This window comes from Gopherus flavomarginatus (assembly GCF_025201925.1).
Source record: "Gopherus flavomarginatus isolate rGopFla2 chromosome 13 unlocalized genomic scaffold, rGopFla2.mat.asm SUPER_13_unloc_3, whole genome shotgun sequence".
NCBI classification, from domain to species: domain Eukaryota; kingdom Metazoa; phylum Chordata; order Testudines; family Testudinidae; genus Gopherus; species Gopherus flavomarginatus.
This window is the reverse complement of record NW_026114611.1, coordinates 2,167,579-2,179,697: the sequence shown is the minus strand read 5'-3', so window position 1 is coordinate 2,179,697 and position 12,119 is coordinate 2,167,579. Positions and strand designations below refer to the sequence as shown.

Genomic DNA, 12,119 nt, shown 5'->3' with positions numbered 1-12,119 from the left:
GGATAAAGGAACTGCCAATAGCCTCTTCGCAGGTGTCATTACTGTTCCATATTGTGTTAAACGGACAAGGTCCTCCAGTGAGGTCTGGGGAATTGAGTGGGATAGCCAGGACAGGAACACCAGTTTGAGAGTGGGCTGGGATGTGGCTGCAGACCCAGCATTTAGAAATAATAAGGGTCTGAGCTATCCAAACTTGCTGCTGGATAAAAGAATTGTCATTGTTGTGGACTCCCCAGACCTTAAGACACCAGCAGTCGAGGAACAGACACCATCAGAGGCATATGTTGGAGGCAGGGCCCTTCTGGTTCTGACAACCTCAACTCAGGAAACCGCAGTCACAGTTTTATGTCCACCAGGCAGCAGGCGCTAGGCTCACTACTGCTTCTTCTTGGGCCTTGCTTTAGGTTGTCGTCTGCTTCTGGCAACCCTTATGAGAACGTAGATTGTAAGGTATTGCAGGCTGTTCCTCTACGTCTTCTTCTGGAGTCACAATTGACTCTGTCTGGTCCTGAAGTGATGATTGGTTCACTGGGGGTGGTGCATTTTTACACGGCGAAGCATGTATCCACTCTGAGATGCCAGACAGTTTAACAGCCAGCGGGGTAGTAAGCAGTGCCTGGTGATTCTTTGATGTTCTTTAAGTCTCTTTACTACTTCTTCCTTGACTCTGGCTATAAAATGGCCTTCACACCTTTATCTTTTCCTGATGCATACATTCCTCATTCACACAAATAAATTGAGAATACAAACAGTAGTATTTTATATCGAGCAAAAAAGCTTTGCAAATTAAAGCTTGCTAAGTTTTACAATTAATAACCAAGACAATTTACATTGAGACCCAGGCTTTCAATGTTTCTCTAATTTACTTAACACAGACACAATAGAGAATCCTGTCTCTTACTACCTAAATCTTAAAACAAAGAGTTAGAGAGGGCCCAATTTGTAATGCATATGGGAAAACCGAATCTTATAGTCCAAGGGGGTCATTTCTTTCTGCTATTTAAAAAAGGTGGCTAGCAGGATGAAATCAAATTATACTTTAATTCTTATGAGACATTATAAAATCCTGCTCCTACATATCCCCCTTTTGACACTAAGATTATTAATCGCCAGTGTCACTTCTTATTTAGTCCATGTAATAGAAAATACTGAGAGGTGATTTGGGCCTGTGGCTTTAGCTTTGCATACATTTGTTTTATCCACCAGCACATTTTAAACATTTCGATTAAACACATACAATTTAAACCAAAAACACAATTAGGGGTAGTAATATTAGTATGCCAGTAGTTGTGGGAGACCATCCAAAAAATATGTTATACCAATGGTAGGCTGTTATGTTTTTCTGCAGTGGCAATTCTTAACATGTCCCCATTTGTGCGTATAATATGAATGGTTCAATTTTCCACATTTTTTTTTCTAGGAACTATGTTACCTTTTTACCTTTTAACAGATGATTGGTAACTGTTTGCCATTCAATGCCAAGATTGATAGAGAATTGAGCTAAATCAGTGCTTACAGTAAGCTGAGACTCTTTTGTTGTTGTTGTGGCAAATAGTAAATGTGATTATTGGTAAACACAGTACTTACATTACATTTACATTTGTCTTCTGGTGAGTTGCTAACACTTTTTAAACACTTTTCCCCAAGAATTAACACATACACATAGCCCATTATACAGTACTTTGGATTATCTGAAAGACAAAAATAACATTTTTCTACCCCTTTTGGGGTGGCATTGATTATTACTTAAAAGATTCCTTTCTTTTACAAATACCCTTGCTGATTGCAGGCAAAACAGAGGAATTACCCCTATATTTTCTTGTGTTTTTTGATCTATAGGAAGACCAGGTTTTAATGGGTTCTACTTTTTAGGGGTTATGCAGAAATTATTCCACTGTTTGGTTATTAAATTCATGAGGTGGTGTACCTCAAGTTTTTCCTTTTATATAGCAGACCAAGTCTGTAATGTTTTTCCTGCTGTGTTAAGCTTTAAGTTTATTCACAGGTAACAGCTGAGAAGCATCATTACCATATTACTTTAAAGGATTTTTCCAAAAATCATACACACTATAAGCTGTTACAGGGGTACTTACTAACACTAAATTTACTTTAATGTTTAATATTAACAATAACATTAGCATCAAATCTATTAAAGGTATCTTGTTATACCATGCCTTTTATGTAGGCAATTTGTTTGCTGACCAGGTATGTTCTTTATTTGCAGCTTCTTTTGTGCTGGCAGTTCTCACCTTTCTTTATCAGTTAGGTAATTTGCATCAACACAGGCTTGGCTTTCGGATTCAAAGCCATCAGCAGAGCTCAGAGACTCTGTCTTAACACACAGGGATCTGAAAAAGAAAACACAGCCTATTGAGGCTCTTTCTGGAGCCCTAATAGGATTTTAATTCAGCAGCACGTGTCATAAACAGATAAGAAAAGTTAATAGCACAGAAGTACTTTATATCTCTTTGACTGTAAAGGGTTAACAAGTTCAGTAAGCCTGGGTGCCACCTGACCAGAGGACCAATCAGAGGACAGGATACTTTCAAATCTTGAAGGAGGGAAGTTTTTGTGTGTGCTGTTAGTTTTGGTTGTTGTTCACTCTGGGGGCTCAATCTCTCCAATACAGGCTCTTATAAGTTCAGACTAGTGAGTACTAGGTAGATAAAGCGAGTTAGGCTTATGGTTGTTTTCTTTATTTGCAAATGTGTATTTGGCTGGAAGAAGTTCAAATGTGTATTTGGCTGAAAGGAGTTCAAATTGGTATTTTGCTAAAAAGATTTTAATTTGTACTTTTATACTTAGGCTGGGAGGGTGTTCCCAGTGTCTATAGCTGAAAGACCCTGTACCTATTCCATTTTTTTTAAATTTACAAAGATAATTTTTACTGTTTTTTCTTTCTTTAATTAAAAGCTTTTCTTGTTTAAGAACCTAATTGTTTTTTTATTCGGGTGAGACCCCAGGGGACTGGGTCTGGATTCACCAGGAAATTGGTGGGGAGAACGGAGGGAAGAGGGAGAGAGAGGCTGATTTCTCTCTGTGCCAGGATTACTTTCTCTCAGGAAGAGTCTGGGAGGGGGAGAGAGAAGGAGGGGGGAAGGTGAATTTTCCTCTCTGTTTTGTGATTCAAGGAGTTTGAATCACACAGTGATCTTCCAGGGTAACCCAGGCAGGGGAAGCCTGGGAGAGGCAACGGTGGGGGAAAGGGTTTACTTTCTTTGTGTTAAGATCCAGAGGGTCTGGGTCTTGGGGGTCCCCGGGCAAGGTTTTATGGGGACCAGAGTGTACCAGGCACTGGAATTCCTGGTTGGTGGCAGCTCTACAGGTTCTAAGCTGGTAATTGAGCTTAGAGGAATTCATGCTGGTACCCCATCTTTTGGACGCTAAGGTTCAGAGTGGGGAATTATACCATGACAGCACATTTCATTTGCATTTTTTTTTACCCCTTTCTACAATATACACTGCACATGGCCTAGGGAAAATGCACATTCTTTCTATACTATAACTTTTTTAAAACATTAGCCATATTAATTTTTACATAAGGTGTAACTGTTTCTTTTGTTCTTACAGAGTTTTCATGTACCCTTATAAAAATGACTGTCTGATTACACAGAGCTATTTTAAGGCTCAGTGTTTTTAACATTGCTTCTTTTTATTTTGTGCACCTCATCTCTGCTGTTGCTTCAGAGGGTCACTGTTAATTTCTTATTCTTTCATTACAACTTTTATCTGCTATTGTTTAAAAAAAAAAAACCAAACAAACAAAAAAACTTCAGAATCTCTCCCTATTCTCCTGATTTTGACTGCCCTATTGCAGCCATGACTTGGTCTTTATTTAAAAACATTGTAATTTTTGTAAAGAATCAAGTTACCCCTTAAGGGTTAAATGCTAAATCCCAAAGCCAAACAGCACTAATTACCTGGGTCTTGCAAAAAGGTCTGTCAGTTTTGCAACTTTGAATTAAAGAGTCATATGAATTTGTAGTGGCATTAAAAACAAAAACAAAATCAATTTATCTCACACCTAGAAAACAGGAGTTTTACAAACCAGATGTGTTGGTTTAGATTCTTAGAATGTTACATATTTTCACAGACAAATAGATACATACACATTTTCTTTTCCTTAATATTTCTTTACACTGCATTGTTTTTACATAGCTGTATATATATATATGGATTAATTACAGGCATTCTTCTGGAAAAAGGGCCCATTTTCCCTTCAGAATGGCTGCAAAGAAACCAAGAATTTTTTCTCTTTAACATGGTCCTTTTTAACATTTTCCACAAAGTTTAACTGCTTAATTCTCTTCAGCCTCTGTAGAGTTAACTTTTCACTCCTTTCTTAGATCACTTGTTTATGTCCCAAAATGACACCTTTATCACCTCAGATTTCACCATTTTAAGTATTGTTCCAGGGGTTCATGCCTGCACTTGCTGGACTGCCTATCGCCCCCTCTGGACACCCTGGGCTGCCGACTGCCACGGCGGTGCCCTGACCCAGGGGACACCCTGGACTGCGGGCTGCGGTGGAGGCACCCTGACCCAGAGGACACCCTGGACTGCTGGCTGTCGTGGCGGCGCCCTGACCCAGGGGACACCCTGGACTGCCGGCTGCTGCGGAGGCGCCCTGACCCAGGGGACACCCTGGGCTGCCTACTGCTGCCGGCAGCTCAGACTCCCTCTCTGTCCCAGCAGCAGCGGCTGCTGAACCATTTAAAAAAAATTTGGGGGGGCTTTTTGGCGCCATCAAATCTCGGCACCCTAGGCAACCACCTAGTCCGCCTAAATGGTTGCACCGGCCCTGGCTCCTGCTCTTCCTCTTCAGCACCTCCCCCTGCAGTGATCAGCTGTTCAGTGGGGTGCAGGGAGAGGAGGGAGAGGAATGGAGCAGGAAGATGCAGGGCAGGAAGGGGTGGGACTTCGGGGAAGGGGTGGAGTGGGGAAGAGCAGAAAGGGGGGGATTTGTCCCAGATCCTGCACCCTTCTAGGGCCAGCCCTGAAGGGAAGCACTGACTGTTACAGTGGCAATAAAACTGACCAGCATTGCAGGGGAGACTGAAGATCAGCTCTCATCAGGTCTCTTCTCTCCCCCATGGTGAGCCAGACACTGCTCTCTCCTGGCTCTCACTCTAGCAGCTGGACACCAAGGAGCCATTTCCCCACAGGAAGTGCATTGAGTGCCCCTGTGGTGCTGGGAGGGCTGGTGCTTCTGCTGGCTCTGGGGCTGGCAGGGGGGTTGATGTCTGCACAGACTCTCAGCTGCCAGGCCGGAGGGGGCACTTGAGACCTTACCAGACTGGCTCAGTGAAGATGGGGGGTTGACAGACCAATATAGACTTTCTCCAGAGCCCAGAGCAGCATTCACCCACGCAGCCAGGCAATGGGCATTTACCACAGCGTGGAGCCAAGGGGGAGGTGTCAGCTGCTGTTCCAGCTCCTCCAGGACAGGCCCTGTCAGCCAACAGACACTTCTTACTCACCACAGCTAAGGTCGTCTGGTTCCTCTCATGGGAGAAGTATGGAGCAGCCGTTTGTTTTCCTGTTTGTGCTCCTCTGTGATGTGAAAATCGGGGAGGGGAGGTAGAAGCCCCACTTCCCTTCCTAAATGACGTCCAGTGGGGGAAGCCAGGACAACAAGGTGGGGCAGCAAGTGGTGGCCAGACTCTTACTGTCAGGGTCTAGTCTAGCTCATGGTCCAGCACAACTTCCTCCCCGCATCACTGGCCCCCAGTTCCCTTCTGCCACCAGGTCAACCCGGGAACTAAGGCAGGAACGGTGTGAGGAAGCAACTCAAGCTGAGCATGGCAGGCAAAAGCGAGTCTTGTCTTCGTGAGCCATTCACAATGACGTCCTTTTTGTGTGCCATGGCCATGGCTGATAAAAACATCCCAGACAGAGAAGCAGCAGGCCAAAATAGCAGTGTGCAGGTACCAAAGTGGTGGTAATTTCCAGTCTGGACAAAGCCAGGTTTCCTCACTCAGCTGTTGTGTTTGCTGACAATGTCGGTGCATTGGCTTCGGCAGTGTTGGCCAACCTTAGAATTTCAAATGATGATTTGTAAGCGAGGTGTGAATGAGCTCTCCCCTGACAGCTACTGATGACCAGGGTTGGGAGGAGGCTTTGGGACCAGACTGTATTTACATGAACTCACCTACTCTGCTGAGGTATCCAGCAGACAGAGCTGGGCTGCCTCTGCTCTAGGTGCCCAGAGGAGGGAAGGTGTGTGGGGCTCCAGTCTGGGACCCTTCATCCCTCCTGCCAAGCCCTGACTATTAATCCCAGCCCTGGCACTCCTTTCTTCAAGTGCCATGTGGGGCAGAGGAAAAGTGTGGTAGGAAGCAAAAAGGCCAAGCTTGTGAACATCAGGTGAAGCAGCAAGAATCCCAACCCGCAGAGTAGCAAGTTCTAGAGCCCTCACCCATTGTGGCCATCCCAGCCAAAGACCTGGCTCTAGGAGGTGTGAGTCACCCAGCAGGAGGGGAAAGATTCATTCTTACGCAGCTGGAGACAAGGAAGTTGAGCTCTGGGGCTTTACCACAAGCCAAAACAAGGTCCCACTGAGATTTGAACTCAGATTGCACGATTCAGAGTCCTGAGTGCTGCCCATTACACCATGGGACCAGCTCATACTGCCTTTTCTGCACATTGGTGACTGTCCTGGGGCTGGCTTGTGTAAGGGGGCTCTTGGCCCTTTACTAAGACTTAGTGTCCGTGTGTGGGTTGGGGGGGGGGTTGGTTGGCTAGTTCCCAGCACCAATAGAGGAGGGAAGGATCAATGGGAAATCCAGACCCTGAAACTGGCAGTCCCCAGGGACAATGGGGAGAGGCCAAAGCTCCAAGTTAGCTGCACTGACAGGCCAGACAGTGTAATGAGGGAGCAGCTAAGAAAAGGTTCCAGCCCTGAAGGGAGCAGGACTTTCAGCACAACAGGAAAACAACCACCAATGGACTCAAACCCTCAACCTTCTAATCCACCGTTGGATTCCTTAACCATTAGTCCACATGGGGCAGCTGTGGCATGTCGGGCTCTTCAGCTGCAATTCGGCAGCGGGTCCCTTGGTCCCTCTCGGAGGGAAGGACCTGCCACCAAATTGCCGGGGAAGAAAAAGGCAGTGCAGTGGAGCTGCCGCCAATTGCGATCGTGGGTGGGTTTTTTTCCCTGCCGCTTGGGATGGCAAAAACCCTGGAGCCAGCCCTGGCCCCAGCACACGTCACAGCCCCAGCACACGTTATAGCACGTCACAGCCTGGGGCAGGGAGATATTGGGGAAGGGGATGGGAGGAGAATGGGGGAGGGAGAAACCCAGCCCCATAGACCCGTAGGGGCAGGGGATATTGGGGTCAGGAGGAGACAAGAGGGGGTTGGCAGAGACCCAGCCTGGGATGCAGGGGAAATGGGGTGGGGTGGAGGGAGCTGAGGAACAGAAGAGACACATGTGGAGTGGTGAAATGTTGGTCCAAGGAAACTGATTCACTCCCAGGACATGCCGAGCAGGGAGGGAGCACAGGAGCCGGGAGAGAGACCCAGCCCCACAGAGCCCAAGAAGGATTTTGGGGGCAGGGGAGGGGATGGAGGGATGAGAGACCCAGGCCCATAGACCTCCCCTGGCTCCCAAATTTGGGGGGATGGGGGAACTGCCCCACAGCACTCGCCAGCGGAGTGGCTGGGAACCAGGGGAGTGGACCAGGCTGGGGCTGGGTCACTCCACTTACCATTCAGTGGGTGCAGGGATGGGGGCCATGGGGAAGAGCCGGGCAGTCCCCCCTGCATCAGCTCCCCACCCCAGTTCACCTCCACTCCGCCTTCTCCCCTGAGCACCCTGGTGCTGCTCCACTTCTCCGGCCTCCCAGACTTGCGGTGCCAATCAGCTGTTTAGTGAGGCAAGCCTGGGAGGGGAGGAGAATTAGAGTGGGGGCAGCGTGCTCAGGGGAGAAGATGGAGCAGAGGTGAGCTGGGACAGGAAGCGGTTCCCCTGCACGCCCCTGCCGCCGTTACTTGCTGCGGGCAGCCCTCTCCCCACACACCCCCAGCCCCCTGCCCCAGCTCACAACCACTGCACTGCCTCCCCTGAGTGCGCTTTTTGGTTCCCCCAACCACTTGGCACCCTAGGTGGCCGACTAGTTCACCTAGTGGTTGCACCGACCCTGGCCGCTGCCTATCGGCAGGATTCCTCCTCCTCCTCAGTGAGACTAAATCTCCGCACCTAGACAGCCGGTCCGTCCACTGCACCACAATCCCCCATGCCTGAGTCTCCCTGCCAAAGCCCTGAACTTGGCTCCAGATAATTAAATCTCACATCTCACTGGGAACTCGACTTCCTGCACCCAGAGAGTCTCAGCCCCCCTCAGTAGCTGACCTGAGAAACACAGTGTCTGCATAAGCAGCAAAGAATCGTGTGGCACCTTATAGACTAACAGATGTATTGGAGCATGAGCTTTCGTGGGTGAATCCCCACTTCGTTGGGTGCATCAGTGTCTGCCTTTTCCAAAGAAGTGCCTGGAGGGTCTTCTCTTGTGTGACCACATGGTCTAATGGCTAAGGCATCTGACTTCGGATCAGGCGATTGAAGGTTCGACTCTCTTCGTGTTTGCGCTTGTGCAGCTTTACCTTTGAGCTAAAAGTCCTGCTCCCTTCAGCGCTGGAACCTCTTCTTGGCGGCTCAGGCCAATGCTCTGGCTTCAGCTAGAGCCCCAGGAAGGAGTTGGGGGTTGGGAGTCACAAAGGCTGGGGCAGGAGCCCCAGGTGCTTCCAGTCTAGCCTTTGCCCTTCCTGACTTGCCAAAGAAAATGGGTGGCTGCCTGGGCTAGTGTGTAGAGCAGTTTCCCTCTTCCAAATGTGCACCTGTCCTTGTGCTTGAGGGGGTTTGCTACATGGAACCTGGGTGTTTCTCTGCTTCTTGCCAGCTGGAGAAAAGCCTCTTGGGGTAAAATCTCCTGCCCTACTGCAAAAGTGAGCACCTTGAGTGGGAACGGTAAGAGGCCCCACCGAGGGGCTGGCCCTGCTTTCATACCATCTTCGATAATGGCCACAGAGCATCAGCATCCGCCTCGCATGCTGGTCTGTGGGTGGCCTTCAGTGGGTGTTTGGCATGGCAGGGAGCAGGCTGGCTGGATGCTTTTGTGCCTGTCTGAAGGCCACACATAGGCATGGTCCTGACCTCCTCTTGCCCTTTCCTCAGTTGTTGTGTGGCTTTTAAGCCTTCCCTTGGAGCTGTCAGCACCAGCCGCCTCTGCTCTAGGTGTCCAGAGGAGGAGAGGTGTGCTGGGGCTCCAGCCTGGGAAACCTGGCCCTGGCACTCCTTCCTTGAAATGCCATGTGGGCAAGAGGAAGAGCTGCAACTACAGGGACCAAAGTTGTGGACATCAGATGAAGCAGCAGGAAACCCAACCATCAGGTCAACCCACAGGAATCTCTAGCCAGACTGTTAATTTCTAGGACCCCACCCCATAGCGGCCAGCTGGATCAAAGACCCATCTCCAATGGGCATCAGTGACCTAGGAGGAGGAGAAAAAAACCATGCTGAAGTTCACCCAGGTAGAGGATAACCATACACATTGAGCTCCAAGGCTTTGCAGCAAACTACAGTATCTGCAGGAGGTCCCACTGAGATTTGAACTCAAATTCCAGGATTCAACGTCCTGAGTGCTGCCCCTTACACGATAGAACCTACTGCTCTTTTGTTTTCTAGACCCCTGTGTCTCTCGGCTGACTGGTTTGCACTCTGCACTTATTGCTTCCCACCAGCGGCTTCCTCTCGCAGGACTCTCTCTCCTTCTCCAGTGACTGTAGTCCTGCACTATGGGATCTTCAGGTCCTGCCCTGAGTCCCCACATCCCGCTGCTTGGTCTCCATTCCCTGCAGGCTGCAAAAATGTCAGGGGAGGCCGTCCCTCCCTTCACTCAGTGCTCCCGCTCAAATCAGCCAGCTGCAGCCTCATCTCCTGGAACTCGGGCAGCTGTCAATTGATCTGGTCGTACAGTCACAGGATGACTGGCTCCGCAGCCTGGATGCTCTTGTGGAAATGCCACAGGCGACACTGCAGGACTTGGCACCATTGGTTTCTTTGATGTTGCGCTGTTTGCCTGACCGCTGGAACAAAGCCACCGACTCGTCAATCCCTCTGGTTGCCATAGAACCCGCTGATGCTTTCCTGTTATGCCAACACCACCAGGCCTTGCCCCCCTGCTCTTTTATCTTGCAAGCTCTGGATGTTCAGCATCCAATATCCCCTGCCCTGGGTCAGGGACAGGGACAGCTCCAGGCACCAGCGCAGCAAGTGCGTGCCTGGGACGGCAAGCTGCGGGAGATGGCCTGCCGGTCACTGTGAGGGTGGCAGTCAGGCTGCCTTCGGCAGCATGCCTGCAGGAGGTCCTTTGGTAATGCGGATTAGGTGACATGCCTGCAGGAGCTCTGCCAGTCCCGCGGCTTCAGTGGCAATTCGGCAGCGGGTACGCCGAAGGTGTGGGACTGGCAGATCTCCCGCAGGCATGCCACTGAATCCGCGTTACCAGAAGACCTCCTGCAGGTATGCCGCTGAATCCATGTTACCAGAGGACCTCCCGCAGTCATGCCGCCGAAGGCTGCCTGACCGCCGTACTTGGGGAGGCAAAATACACAGAGCCATCCCTGGTCAGGGAATTGTCCACATTGAGCACATGGTGAGAGCGGCATTATTCGAACAGTCCATAGGCACCACCCTGACTGGGCTGTCGACGTGCTCTCCTTCACGTAAATCCGGTCAGTGTGACTCCTGGCCCGTCCCCGCAGAAAGGTGAACCCCCTCTGGGGCTGGTGTGAGCTCCTCCGACCTCACTACAGACCTGCGCCAGGTAGTGCTCAGTGTAAAAATATTTCCTCTGACAGTCAGGAAAACAGGACCAGCGGTCCTCAGGCCGGCTGACACAATTCAAATCCCCCCAACACCAAACAGTCCAGAGGAAAGGAGCCAGTTCCTTCCATTGATCTTTCCATTCATGTCTTAACTGGGGACCATACACACTAATATAGCCGTAACCAGTGCTGCAGAGCACAAAGCCCACCAGTAATGCCCTCCCTGGTCGGAGCTCCAGCCCCTTCTGCACTCACACCACAAATGTGAAGAACAAGACTCCAGGCCCATCATTCTTCCCTGGCCTGGAGGACCAGAGAGATTGGCCCTTCTTGCAATCACCCTCTGCCCATCAATCTACCCTAAACTCATGAATGTGCATTTTCCCAACACCCACCATGTCCAAGTCCAGCTTCTCTAAGGCACTGAACATCAAGGGCTTCCTCCTGGGCCCCCAAATCCCTTCCACCTTTCACACAGCTCTTTTCACAGATGAAAGGTAGAGGGGAAAAAAGAGGTTCTCCTCACGCACAGATTTTGAGAGCTTTTCCTCCTGATCAGCAAGTGGATTAAGCACGTCTTCAGGGGGGTTTGGCATGCCAGGGAGCAGGCTGGCCGGGTGTCTTTGTGGCTGTCTGCTGGCTACGCAGAGGCATGGTCCTCCCCTCCTCTGGCCGTGACCTCAGTTGCTCTGTAGATTTTAAGCCTTTCCTTGGAGCTGTCAGCACCAGCCACCTCTGCTCTAGGTGCCCAGAGGAGGAGAGGTGTGCTGGGCTCCAGCCTGGGGCTCTTCCTCCCTCCTACCTAGCCCTGACTATCAAGCCTGGCCCTGGCCCTCCTTTATTCAAGCACCATGTGGGCAAGAGGAAAAGTGTGGCAGGAAGCACAAGGGCCAAACTTTTGGGCCCCATGTGAAGCAGCAAGAATCCCTACTACCTGGTCAAACCACAGGACTGCAGGCATCAGCAACCAGGGTAGCAAGTTATACAGCCCCAACCAATTTTGGCCATCACAACCCAAAACCTGGCCCTAGTGGGCAAGTCACCCAGCAGGAGGGGAAAGATCTGCTCTTGTACAGCTGGAAACAAGGAAGTTGAGCACTGTGAGTCCAGGGCTTTACCACAAGCCAGCATAAGATCCCACTGAGATTTGAACTCAAATGGAATGACTCAGAGTCCTGAGCGTTGCCCATTACACCATGGGAACAGTCTGAGCTGCTTTCTCTGCACAGTGGTGACCCTCACAGCGCTAGCTCATGTAAGGGACTGTTGGCCCCTTACTAAAACTTAGT

The 12,119-nt window shown here is 49.8% G+C and overlaps 1 protein-coding gene and 1 non-coding gene across 2 annotated transcripts in view; both read right to left on the bottom strand.

Moving 5' to 3' along the window:
• LOC127041591 (uncharacterized) overlaps window positions 1-12,119 on the bottom strand; it is a 592,831-nt gene that overhangs the window by 138,051 nt on the left and 442,661 nt on the right. The gene's annotated exons all lie outside the window — the stretch shown is intronic.
• On the bottom strand, window positions 6,550-6,621 carry TRNAQ-CUG (transfer RNA glutamine (anticodon CUG)). Its single transcript has one exon. It is a non-coding gene; the product is annotated as a tRNA-Gln (tRNA).